Source organism: Strongylocentrotus purpuratus, unplaced genomic scaffold, assembly GCF_000002235.5.
Source record: "Strongylocentrotus purpuratus isolate Spur 01 unplaced genomic scaffold, Spur_5.0 spur5_scaffold_7, whole genome shotgun sequence".
NCBI lineage: Eukaryota > Metazoa > Echinodermata > Echinoidea > Camarodonta > Strongylocentrotidae > Strongylocentrotus > Strongylocentrotus purpuratus.
Window position 1 is genome coordinate 24916762 of NW_022145613.1, and position 14121 is coordinate 24930882.

Sequence of the window (14121 nt, forward strand, 5' to 3'; positions counted from 1 at the left end):
TTGACCATCTTGTAGACCAAAGACTCATTAGCCCGCGCTTCGACACAGCCTAAAATAATAAAGATTTAGTTCTAATTTGCCTAAATACAACTACAATTCTTGAATTGTCATACAGGTGGAAATGTTCTCTCCAATAAGCCTCTATGATTTGCTAATATTGAACGATGTCACCATTTCTACCCGTTTCTTCTTGGCTTCGACCTTTTCTTATTCTTGGATATCATTGAGCCCGTCCAGATTGAAAGCTTCGCATACGCTATGCACAAAATGTTTTAAGTCTGCTGCAATCAAAGAAAGGCGACCATCATCCTACTTACAAATCAAGCTTATTAACTGTATTTATGGCTAGACAATTCAAAAGCTGACTCAGCTAAACCCGGTTCAACTAAATTGGTTTAAATTAGTCCACATTGACCAGCTTATAAAGAATTGCGATTGATCCGAAACAATCGCAAGTCTGCAGTCCCCTACACAGTTAAATTTTTTGTGAACAAGTTGTTTAAAAGTTTAAACAACTCTTGATTAACGGGTGACCTGATCTGAGAGTTGTTTAAAATGTTAAGCATCTCGAGTTGTTTCAAAGTTTAAACACTTAGTTGATCAACATTTTGAACAACTTGTTTAAAATCACAATTTAAACAACTGGTGTTGTTTAAAGACGGTTGTTTAAAAAGGAGCTGTTGTTCAGTGGGTGTTGTTTACACCAACTGGGTTGTTTAAAGAAAGTTGTTTAAAAAGGATCTGTTGTTCAGTGGGGGTTGTTTACACCAACTGGGTTGTTTAAAGAACGTTGTTTAAAAAGGAGCTGTTGTTCAGTGGGGGCTGTTTACACCAACTGGGTTGTTTAAAGAAAGTTGTTTAAAAAGGAGCTGTTGTTCAGTGGGGGTTGTTTACACCAACCGGGTTGTTTAAAGAAAGTTGTTTAAAAAGGAACTGTTGTTCAGTGGGGGTTGTTTACAACAAAATGGTTGTATAATGGGGTATAATTTGGGTTTGATACTCTGAATAAGTGCACCACTACTTCTGGGTCTCTATATAGGTATATGAAGACTAACAATATGGTAGGGTAATAATAATAATAATAATAATAATAATAATAATAATAATAATAATAATAATAATAATAATAGCCTAATAGTCCACTCCAAATTTTATTAAACCGAAACGGAATTCTTTTTGCCCAATTGATCGTGAGCCCGTAATTCTGCAATTCATGAATTAGCGCCAAAACAGTGCCCATTTTGCATGAGCGCGCATGCACGCACGTATAAACTGCATATATAGGGATGAATGCAATCTCTATGGCAAGGAATTTAGCACACGTTATAACCGAGTGCGCGATCAGTGCCAAACTGCATGACGCGTCGATTTTAAGTCTACCTATATTCTGACATTTGCGTACAGATACTGACAATTTTAACTGTGAACTTACGCTATATGTTAAAAACTTCAAATTGGTTAATAGAAAAGTGATTTCAATTAAGGCATTGAATCCCCAGTCACTTAGAAGCGCGTCGGTAGCTTGGTCGGCCATGATGTGTGTTGTGTTGTGGGTTGGAAAGTAATAACTATTAAGCTAAATAGAGACAAACAAAATGGAGCCTGCAGAAACACGTGTGGTTGCTTTGGTAGTTTAATCCAGACTCAATATCCATGTGCTTTTACATATGTATCAATCTGTGTTGTCAACTACGGAAGCGTTAAAGTGCCATTCTACTTGAGGACATGACGAGATATTTCATCTTGTCAAGTCGACTTAATATCCACATAATATCCACATGAACTTTTTGTGAAGTCGACTTGGCAAGATAATTTATTTCGCCATGTCGACATTAATTTTTGGGTAGTCGACTTGATAAGATAATATATGTCGCCATGACGACATATACGTTTTAGAAGTCGACTTGGTAAGATAACTTATGTCGCCATGACGACATGAACTTTTTGTGAAGTCGACTTGGCAAGATAATTTATTTCGCCATGTCGACTAATAAAAGTTGATAAGTCGACATGGTAGGTTAAATATCTTTACATGTCGACATGATATGGATATTATGTCGACTTGACAAGATGAAATATCTCGTCATGTTTTCAAGTAGAATGGCACTTTAACGCTTCCGTAGTCAACAGAAGACCTTTGCATACACTTGCATTGTGTGTATGCATCTAATATGAATAACAATGAGCTGTGCCTAAACAGCTGCACTGCATTTCTAAGTGGCATGTTAATTCCAATTGCATGTTAGTTTCAAGGAACCTGTTTCTAAACATAACAATGTGAAATAAAGCTTTTAGCCAACGCGCACTTTACTGGCACGTGACACACAGGGGCGTAGACAACGGGGGGGATGAGGGGGATGCATCCCCCCCCCCCCCCACCTCACAAGGTGCGGGGGATGGCATGTACAATCATCCCCCCAGGTTTTGGGGAATGATATTTGCTTACTTAATAAGTCATAATGATGATAATAATAGTAATAATAATAATGATAACAATTATAATATTAATAATAATAATAATTATGATGATGATAATAATAATCCTCATCATTATTGTAATTGTGTTTATTGTTATTAGCCGCATTCACACGGTGAAAGCCAATTCAGACGGTAAAAAAAAGAAAATCTTAGTATTTTGTGGTTATCTTGTGGTTTGGAAACCACAAGATAACCACAAGATTAAACAGGCGCGGATCTATGGGGGGGGGGGGTTAGGGGGTTTAAACCCCCCCCCCCCCTTGGGCGGCCCAAAAAACAAACAACAACAAAAAAGGAAAAAAAAGAAGAAAAAAAAGAAAAAAAGAAAGAAAAAAGAACGCACGCTGGAGAGAAACCCTTTCAAGTGCAAATATTGTGAGAAGATATTCAACTCATCTGGTAACTTAACCAAACACATGATAACTCTGGATATAACTGTGTATTTAACTGTTACTTGATTTAAAAAGACGTTATCATGCACTGCTTTTTATGGTCTCCATTGTGTTAATAGATGCCAGGAAAACATCACTTACGGGGTTCAAATAAACACCCCCAAAAAAATCGGCTCGCCGCTTCGCGGCTCGTGGACGATGCTCCGCATCGTCATTATTTTGGTCAACCCCCCCCCCTTAGCAAAAAGCTAGATCCGCCCCTGAGTCATCCCCCCCAGGTGTACGAACCTGTCTACGCCACTGGTGACACATGACGTCATATGTAAACAACACTGTAGCTCTCGTATAGTAAATATAGCAGTCATTAAATTTTAAGCAGCTAATTAAATTACTTTCGTTTCGAGCAACATTGTTTACAATTTGTTCAACTGTTGTTTAAGATAGTGTACAACTGTAAGTGAACATCACTTTTTTAAGCAGCGTTTTTACTGTGTATCTTGTATGTACATAGTTGCGATTAGTCACAACTGTTTTAAAGACGGGACCATGATCTACCTTTCTGTACAAATTACTGTACGTGTAATTCTGTAACAAAATGCATAAATAAAATTAATCTTGAATGACGTCAAAATAAAAATGGGAAATTGATTCCATGTTGCATTGGTTGTTTTTGTGTAGTTACATAATTATGATCAGGGCAGTAAGGTATTTTGAAAATATCGAGTAAATTACCCGTAAACCTGGGTGTCCTGTTTTCAGGGAAACTCTGTACGTAACTATCACGAAGGACCGAGATGTAGAGGCATGTCCAAAGGTCGACTCTGTCGCGTGACACAGTTCGTTTTGTTCAGACTCAACAAAATATATAATGTCGTTTATTTACGCCCCCATGATATGAACGATAAAACAGAAAAAGAATTTTTCTGTTATTGTTGTAAGGTTTTTGTTATGTATTGTGTTGTATTGTATCGTTTCAGATTGTACTGTTTTTGTTGTTATTGCTAGTGGTGGTGGTGGTTTTATTTGGTTTGATTGATGTTTTTCAGAGGTGTTTTAGACTTGACCCCACCCCCCTCTGTAAAATGAAACCAGTGCTGCCAAATGGTCAAATGCAAATTCTTGAAATATCAATTACCTTGACTTTATCAAATATCACCGTTCATTTTTTTTTAAATCCCAACCACCAGAATGCTGGAGTAACCCCTGTGAGAATGGAGCGACTTGCATGGATGGATCGTACGGGTACTACACCTGTTTTTGTCCCAGTGGATGGCATGGCAGGAACTGCGAGATAGAACTATCAACAAATTACCGTAAGCCATTGATTAACATTTTCTTCTTTATTGTTTTCTTCTGAGAAAGCTGTTATTATGGTAAGTACTCTGACGTATTCTTGTTTGAATTTAAAATATTAATTTAATCTGCATCAATTTGAAATATTTCAACAAGGAATAAATTTCATCTCAGATGGAATAAATGAATAAATAGATATATAGATATACAGTCAAACCTGTCTATAGTGACCGCTCAAGGGAAATACAAAAAGAGGTCTTTGTAGACAGGTTCCTTTAGATCATTTTTCAATGAGAAATCATTTTCAAGGGAAAAAAAACAAAAAATGTGGTCTTTATAGATAGGTGTTCTTTGTAAACAGGTGGTCACTATTAAAAGCAGGTTTGAATACATGTATAAATAGTTTTTAAAAGTAAAATAAGATCGAGCTTACTCAATATTCAAAGGCATTAGGAAAAGTCTTAAGGAGAAGCAAAAGCGTGTTTGGTACATAATCTTTTACCTTCTTCCATAATCTTAATTATAGGCTATTAGATATCTTGATGTGAATATTTCAGTTCTAATATTCTATGCTTTCATCTTCCTCAACAAAACAAGCAAATGTCCTATCTACCACGTTTACGTTTACTTGACTTTCAATCCATCTGATTCATCGATTAAGAGATGTGGATAAAATGGTTCGTGGCCGTGTCTCAGTCCGGTACAATAGCAAGATATTAATCTATATTTCACACTCTCCACCCAGATGTAGTAAACTGATACATGGAGGAAGATTTATCAGGTGGGCTGTATAACGTACAGACCACCTTATAATTTCGTTAGAATTGCCTTTATTAGGTGGGCTGTATCTAATACAGACCACCTTATAATTTTGTTAAAATTGCCTTTATTCTTTATTTTTCTTATTTCCACCCATATTTTTGTGGACAAGATAACTTAAAAATGGCTCAATCAAATGCTTTGAAATTTAGCACACATATGTATAGGCTTATAGAGAAATCAGAATAATGTTTTCAACCTTGACCTTGACTGATGACGTCATCTAGGCGCCATTTTATGAAATTTTCTGAAAATCAACTCATGATCATATCTTCATAACCAAAAGCCATTTCTCATTCATATTTATCATGATCAAGGTCAATATCAGTCCGGTCAATTCCAGGACAAAAAACGCGCGCGTGCGCGTACGTCCGCGCGTCAGTTTACGCGCAAAATTTTAAAACGCTCAAAATCGTTTCAATTTTTTTTTGCATACGTTTCAGGTCATTATAAGCATTTTATAAAAAATCGCGCACACGCGCATGCGCGCGCGTTTTCGCGCGTAACACCATTACACAACGTAGAATCGCCATTTTTTTCTTTCATGATAATTTCCATATTTTTTTTAACAATTTGATACCATGTTCATTTCTTTATGACCATTAATATTAAGATGAGCGTCCATTCAAGGTAAATGTCCGTGCGCGCGAGCTCTTATAATAGATAGCATATATGGGCAAAAACATGCCTATACAAAATCCATTATAGCTCTTTGGAATGCACCGGAATCCTCAATTTTTTTCATATTTAGATAGAGTATGAGTCGGAGATATGATTTCATGTCTCATTTGGCCATTAAATGGATCGTGACATCATCACAATGGCCTTGGAACTCAAAATACAAATTTGCATATTATGAAGTCAGCATATTTATGTAAAATTGATTGTATCTCTGTAAATATTAATCGATTTTCTTCAAAATTTCGATATGATGTAGCTAAGACAATTCTCTACAAGCTCAATATCCACTATTTTTCATTTTGATCACGTCATCATAGTAAAAATTACGATTAAAGGGCACATATCAGAAATTTCTTAAGTTGCGTGTTAAGCCTAAGGAAGGTGAATTTCTTTCACATCATTAATCTATATGACATTGTTTTTGAGCAGTATCTCGCTTATTTTTGCTCTATTTTGTGTCAAATTTAAGTTGACCAGCCCACCTATACTTGTTCCAAACAAGTATTATATGTCTAGTTTATTATTATTATTTATTTTTCCTCTTTCTAACCACTTTTTTGTAAGCACGGTAAATTGAAAATGGCTCAATTAAATTCCTTCAAATTTGGCACACATATGTATAGGCATATGTACAAAGCACAATAACGTTTTCAACATTGACCTTCACTGATGACGTCATCTAGGCGCCATTTTGTAAAATTTTAGGAAAATCAACTCATGATCATATCTTCATAACCAAACAGTATTTCTCATTCATATTTATCATGATCAAGGTCAATATCCGTCCGGTCAATTGCATGTCAAATAACGCGCGCGTGCGCGTACGTCCGCGCGTCAATGTGCGCGCAAAATTTTAAAATGCTCAAAATCGTCTCAAAATCATTTTGCATACGTTTAAGGCCATTCTAAGCATTTTATAAAAAATCGCGCACACGTGCATGTGCGCGCGTTTTCGCGCGTAAAACTATTACACGACATAGAATCGCCATTTTTTTTAATTTCATAATATTTCACATATTTTTACAAACAAATTGATAACATGTTTGTCTCTTTATGACTATTAATAACGGAATGATCGACCGTTTAACATAAATTCCAGTGCGCGCGAGCTCTTGTAATACATAGCATATATGGGCAAATACATGCCTATAAAAAATCCATTGTAGCTCTTTAGGATGCAAGGTGACCCCAATTTGTTTTCATATTTTAATAGAGTATGATTCGGAGATATTGTTTCATGTCTCTTTTGACCCTCAATTAACTCATGACGTCATCATAATGCCCTCCGAACTCAAAATTCCAATTTGCATATTATGACGTCATCATATTTATGGAAAATTGATTGTATCTCTGTAAATATTGATCAATTTTCTTCCAAATGTTGATATGTTTTAGCTGAGACAATTTTCTACAAATACAGTTATTTTTATCCTTCATTTTGAGAAAGGCATCATGGCGTATTTTTGCCATTAAAGGAGGCATGTCAATTTTTCACATTTTGCGTGTATTCTCTATGGAACATGACTTTTTCTCAAAACTCGATTCTACATTCCCGTCTTTCGCGAGCAATATCTCCGTCGTTTTAGCTTCTTTTACTCTGAACTTTGAGTATGATGTAGCTGAGACAATTAGCTATCTCAAATGTGCCCTTTATTTTGTCTCAATTTTTTGTTGGATCAGCCCACCTATACTTGTTTCCAACAAGTATTACAAATCTAGTTTTGAATGTTTTCAGCGCCTTAAGGCAGTGGGTCTACTAACGCCAGGATAATGTCTGCGATTTGAGTATTCTCTGGAATTGTATGAGTAAAATAAATGTTTGAGTTGCGTTTCGTGGTAACATTTTATGCAAACTGCTTTATGGTCTTTGTAAAAACATGCACATAAATACAAATTGTGCAACTGGCAGTGTTTTATCCACCCCGTTTGTATGTGCACATACTTTTATGAACTCATCTTGCTGCTATAGATACATTTTTATGAGGGCTTGCATATCCCTGATATGGGCTTAACTATGGATTCTCCTTCAGGTATCTGCAGTTCCGGAAATGTGTATAACTATACAGGTGCGAAGACTGGCCTCAGAACATCATCGGGAGCGACCGAGGACAATGAGTGCTACTACTTGATTCGTATCCATGGAGCTGAAACCATTAACATCACATTCCAGAAATGTAGCTTGGACGGAGAAGGAGATGGGGTGTACATCGGATGGGAAATGAAATACCAGCTAATGGCCATTTTGATGAAGAACTGTGTCCTGGAAAATCTCATCACATCGGAGTGCCCATACACTGGTCTTTTGATGTCTCAATGGCTTGGATTCATGTGAAGATGAATACAAATATCAGTGCGGGTTATCAATTCAATATTAGTGCAGGTAAATACCCCTTCACATACACGGATATTTCGGTCGTAAAAATGGCCAAATCGTAAGGATCCGTGAATTTGTGCGATCCGTAAAGACTCGTATTTAAGAAAAATCCGTGTATGTGAAGGAGTCATTATTATTTTGTTTGAGCGTTTGGTTTGTTGGTTAATTAGTTGTTGTTTTTTTTGCTGTTAATCCTGTTATTGATGTGTTTGGGGTTTATTTGTTTGTGGTCGTGTTTGTTGTTGCTTGGTCTTCCTTGTTTGTTCTTTTGTTATTGTTTTTTTGTTATTAAAGTGTTAAATAGTTTTGTCAATATTCCATTATTCACAAGTATAATTACTTTCTGCCCGTATGGATTGATAAACCAAACATATCCAAAATTAAAACTTTTCCAATTATATTTCAGAACACTTTCTTGTTTTTTTATGTCCGTATTTTAGCATGGCATTTCATACCATAGGCATTAAAATGATATTACATTTTCTGAGATCATTTTTTCATGATTAAACAAGAAAGTGATAAGGAAATATTGTGTAAACTAAAGCCTATTGTATAGTCATGAATCCTATTTGTTTACTTTAATTGCACTAACAAACAGATGGTAATGACTGCACGAAAAAGCCTTGCTACAATGACGGATCTTGTGACGATCGCCTTCGAGATTTTCATTGTCACTGCCGATTTGGCTACCGCGGAAAACAGTGTGACGGTAGGTAGAATCAGTAATGTCATCATTGGGTCTATAAGGGACAATAAATGTTCCTCCTCCTACATATAGCATATATAAAATGGTGAGCCCCCCCCCCCCCCCCCCCCCCCACCACCACCACCACTGGACCCGTGCAAGGTATCAGTTTAAATATCATTAACGTTCTTATTTAGATCCGAAGCTATTTTTTGCAGTAGCAGTTTCAATTATGTCTTCAAATGATTGTGTCCTATAGATCCCAAGTACGCTTTTGTATGCAAATCTTCAACTTTGAACCTAGTTATCTTGGTTTTCTTCATTATGAGAGAGTAAATGTTGGGTGAAACCGGTTCTCGAGTTATTCCCATCGTAAGGGCTCTGCTCCTAACTCCAATATGCGCGATTTCCTCCATATAAGGGAGTTTACAGATAGTACATGGTACAAATGACCCCAAATATCCACAGATCTTTTACACATGCAGAAGTTCCACTTTGAGCATCTTAGAATAATAACTGCCAGAGTCCTAGCTGTGCTTCATGAATACCTTTTGTTTGCCCTCTTGAAAAGAATACTTCCACCTGCGTATATCGTAGAATGTGCCGTTGGTGCATAAATGACTAATGTTACATAACTTTCATGAGCGCATACCCAGTATTTTACCTTTTTGGTACAAATGACCTTTATCTGCCCATGCGCAGATTGTATCTGTAAATTCCCTTATTCTGGAACATCTCTACGAAAGAATGGCTGTTAAATTAATGAATGAAATAAACATGTCTATTAAAGAATATTCATATTTTACAATCAGTTTATTTGTATGAAATTAGAAAAAATCAGAAAATCTGAATGGCGAACGTTTTTAAAAAATCGGACCAGTACTAAGACAGTTATGAATTCTTGTAATATGAGATCACTAAACCTAAGCGAATCTCAAACTGGCAATTTGGTCAGTGGATTATGAAGTAGTCATGGACAAGTCTACCGTTTGTCATGTAACAAATATCGTTAATTTGAGTGTTTTTTCCCCTCAGTGCCTTCTTCTTTCGGGCACTACTCAAAATATGATATGGACAGCATATCATTATAGTTATATTAAAGAAAAGACCCTCCTAAATCATACATTTTGAAAACTTGACATTTCATGTGTTGAAATATATTGAAAGTTGTCTTCACTACCTCACAATTACCGATTCAGCCACTTAAGAGTGCCCGTATATGATTACAACTTTCAGATTTCATACTTTTTTTGTTATTTATTTATCTCGGTAAGATTTCATTCAAACTTTCGCAGTTTGCTTCTCGAATTTTTCTGCTTTCATTTAGAGTGGAGTTTCCTTTAATTATTCCCACAGATTCCACCTTTACATCCGTCAGTGCCATGCTCGCTTACGTCTCTGCAGTTATAGTAGTGGCTTGCCTTTACCTTCTAGTATTGCTGTTACATAGAAGGAGAAATCTGTCGAGTCATCAGCAACCCTCATTAGTCATACCAACTGACACCCAGCGACCACGAGATCATCAACCGCACGTTGACACGAGACAAGAGTATCCATTGTCCGTCATTGACTATCCCAGACCTCAACCACAGGGCCTTACTCGTCACTGTGGTCCTCGTCAACCTCATAGGCCATCACAAAGTACACACCAGTCAGAACAAGGTATGAATCTCCTGAAACCTTCTACCTTAGTCAAACCGATTCCAAACAAAATATTCCGTCTGTTGTCGGCCTCGTTGGTGTGGGTCGGTATTACAACAATGCTTGGTGCAACTTAACATTTACATCAAATAAATTAACAGACAGTAAATGGAAAACTGGAATGAATTTAGAGTTATTTACGGTATTGTTTTTTATTATAATACTCTCTATTGTACGAATCATACTAAAATACGAGGCATATCATTTTTACTGGTCGTTATTGAGATCCGGTTCCTGAGAGAGACGTGATCTTTCCTCTCTTGCGTTCTGCCACATTACATTCCCTGGATAGTTATATAACTTAATTATAAATAAACATAGACATCCGAAGAGTAACGATTTTCTCTGATGTTCTCTGCTACTTTAAATTATATAAACATCTGCAATGAAATTTTATCAGCTGCATCGCTGGAACTCAATTTTCTGTAACTGCTTTTTTTTTCTTATCAAAGGAACGTGGAGGAGTGAAGAGTAAGTGACAAAACCTGTTTACTGGAAAATTATATATGTATTTTTCTTAGAGATTCTTTATTTCTCAAGCTGGTTTAATTTTTCAAATTTATTTCTACTTTGTCATATTGCATAAACATGTATACTAAAACATAAACAAAAAATAAAGCAGTGCATTACCAAAATCGGTACACTAATAATTACTGTATCAATACCATTGACAAGTATTATTAATTGTCAGTTAACAGGCCAAAACTATTCGAAAGAATATGTATAACATAACACAAAGACTTATAATGCTGTTTACTATCCATTGGTATGAATTTTTAATTCCAAACACTGATCCCTAAGTCCGGAATATTCTTTTTAAAAATGAACTTGTTGGCTGCATCTCATCACAAAGATTTGTTTTCCTTTCGATGTACATTAAAAAAAATTCCAGCAGCACTGATTACCAATGCCTTGCTTTAAAAAAAAATAGAATAATCATTATCTGTTATATTAATATTTTAACCTATTTTACAAAATTGTAGTTTATGCACTAACGTGTTAGACACAATAAGCACTGATTGATGATTTGCATTTCCAATCGGTTTAACTGTTTCTTACAAGATATCAATCACTAAAACAATATAACCAAGGCTGGCTCTTCGCCTTAAAGAATATTTCCGATGTTTGAAAAACAAGGAACCACATCTGAGCCAAACATATTGTAGAGAAGCATGGATCTTCTTGAACTTGTATATTACAAATTTTGCTTGTACCGTACGTTTTCATTTTTTTAAATTTAAGGTAAAGAGGTGAAATTTAGAAGAAGAAAAAAACCCGGGAAACATGTATATTTCTAAACTCCCCTATTTCGTGGTTCGGTAGACATGGTAGAAATAGCTGTATTTACCAAAATGTCTTTCATACACATTAAATTATTTTTTACATTGTGTCGTTGCCATCTTGTGTCGAAATTTTGGGTCGTCAAAACAGTTTTTGCTCATTACAAACAATATTGAATCTGGTGATCTTTTAGCATTTTCTATTTTGATTGACTATTTGTTATTCGAATATCATATGATCACTACCCCCCCCCCCCCCATATCTCCTTCATCTACTTCTTTCAATATAGCTTCAGAAACCATGACCAACCCGATCTAGTCCGACCTGTTCCCGAAGAGGGACAACACTTGACATGGGGGCGAACAGAAAAGGTACGTACCTCCTTATATAGTCATCCTATCAGGCCAACAGCTCATAAGACGGGTATTTAAAAAAGGGTCAATGAGAACAACTGCTCACGAGACTGACTATCCACTGACAAACCAAAAAGAAAGAAATAAAAGAAAAACCTAAGGAAATATAGAAAATCAGAAAATTGCTATAGGTCTACGAGACCGACAAAGGAAATTAATACGTAATAAAGTTAGAAAACAAAGAAGTCGGTCTTATTAACTGTCTAAGATGGGGTTAGAAAACATATGAGATATGGTCAGTCTCATTTATTATCATCTCCTAGACTGTCAGTCTATATTGTGGGCCGTCGGTTTAGTAAAACATCAAGGACATTTCCATAAGGCCAAAGAGACGGACATTGTATAGGTCTAGTAAGCCAACAGTCTCGTGGGCCGTCGGTAAAGTGAACCCTCGAAAGGTTGCCCTATGACCCACGAGACTGACATTGTCGGTCTCGTGAGCTGTAGCCACCACTTCGATATTGACAATGCATATTTTTCCAAAAAGTAACAATACCTTGGTCACATCAAATGTTTTGATTTAGATCTCCCTTTTTAGGGTTGTCGAATTTTGTTATCAGTAAAAGTGGCATATATGAAGCTAACATTTTGACTTGATGATGCTGTATGGGTGCCTAAGTCCAATACGAACTAATAATTATACTTTATCTTTCTTATTCTCAGCCTTCTCGACATATTCGCATTCACTTACCAAATACATGCAACTGTGTCTGTGGTACACTAGGGAGCTCCGGTATGTATTGATATTCGAAGTGTATTGAAACATGTTTGATGAGAAAGAAAAAAATTGCCAGGCTAATAGGCATTTGCAATCCCTACTCCTTCCTTCCTGGAAATTATAAAACTGTATTATGAAGTTTATTCATCAATTCTAATTTCGGGATCTTTGTTCAATTACTCTCTGCTATTCCCAAGGACAAGAAATCATAATGAGCACTTTACTCAAGTTAACATCGACTTTATTCTTCGACAGAATTGGACTCGAGGCATAGTACAAAGAACTCGAATTTAAAATTCCATATAGTCTTAAAGCATATATTTTCAAAAAGGCAAATTGCCTTCGTCCCTGATCTCATGTAAGCTGTTAATTGGATTTGGGATATATATTTTAAGGATATTATTGTTTATATATATTTTTAATCACGTGTTCCTCACTACACAATATATAATATTATAACAATCATCTTGAGCCCATGGAAGAACAGTCTTGTATTTATGGCTTGACTGAACTAGGTGTCCTCTCGACTTCATTATTGTCTTCTTCTTTTCTTTTTTTACATTGCATATCATGTTTGTTTTAAATGTCTATTTGTATTATGTTGTAAATGCTCTGTATATACAGTATATATCGTGTTTTTATTGTGAATTCGGAGATTAAATAATTTAAACAAATAATAATAATAATAAAAAGTTTACGGAGATGCCCCTTTGTTGGAACGGTCGTTTAAGAATGATCTCTCAATCTAAAGCAATAATTTAAAAATGAATTATTTCAAGAAGAGAATATAGAATTCAGAAATAGTAGAAATATGTCACAATTCCGTCCTTTGAATTGCTTTGAAACCTTCCCTGGTCATCGTATTATATTTACTCCTCCGCACACGATACGCCGTGACTACAATCCAATTCGGTAATAAATTGCTATAGGTTTTTATATTAACAATTGATATGAACGATTAAAAAAATCTAAAGCTCATGGGATTTCAAGCTTCATTTGAGGAGAAAATCTAATCGCAGTGACGTCAGATTGTCTACGATTTGACGCCGATTCAGCTTTTATTCTGACTAGAAGGCTTAAATGTATTAAAAATTCCTTGGCAATTCGGGGTAATGCATGGCATCCATACTAACATTCTTGCTAGGGGGAATTTTCCGGGGGTAAATGTCCTAGAGGATAACTTTCCGAAATTGTAATTGTCCTCGGGGGTAACTTCCCGGGGAGTAATTGTCCCACTGGTAATTGACCGGGTGTGACTGTCCAGTAGGTTACTGTCCTAGAACCAT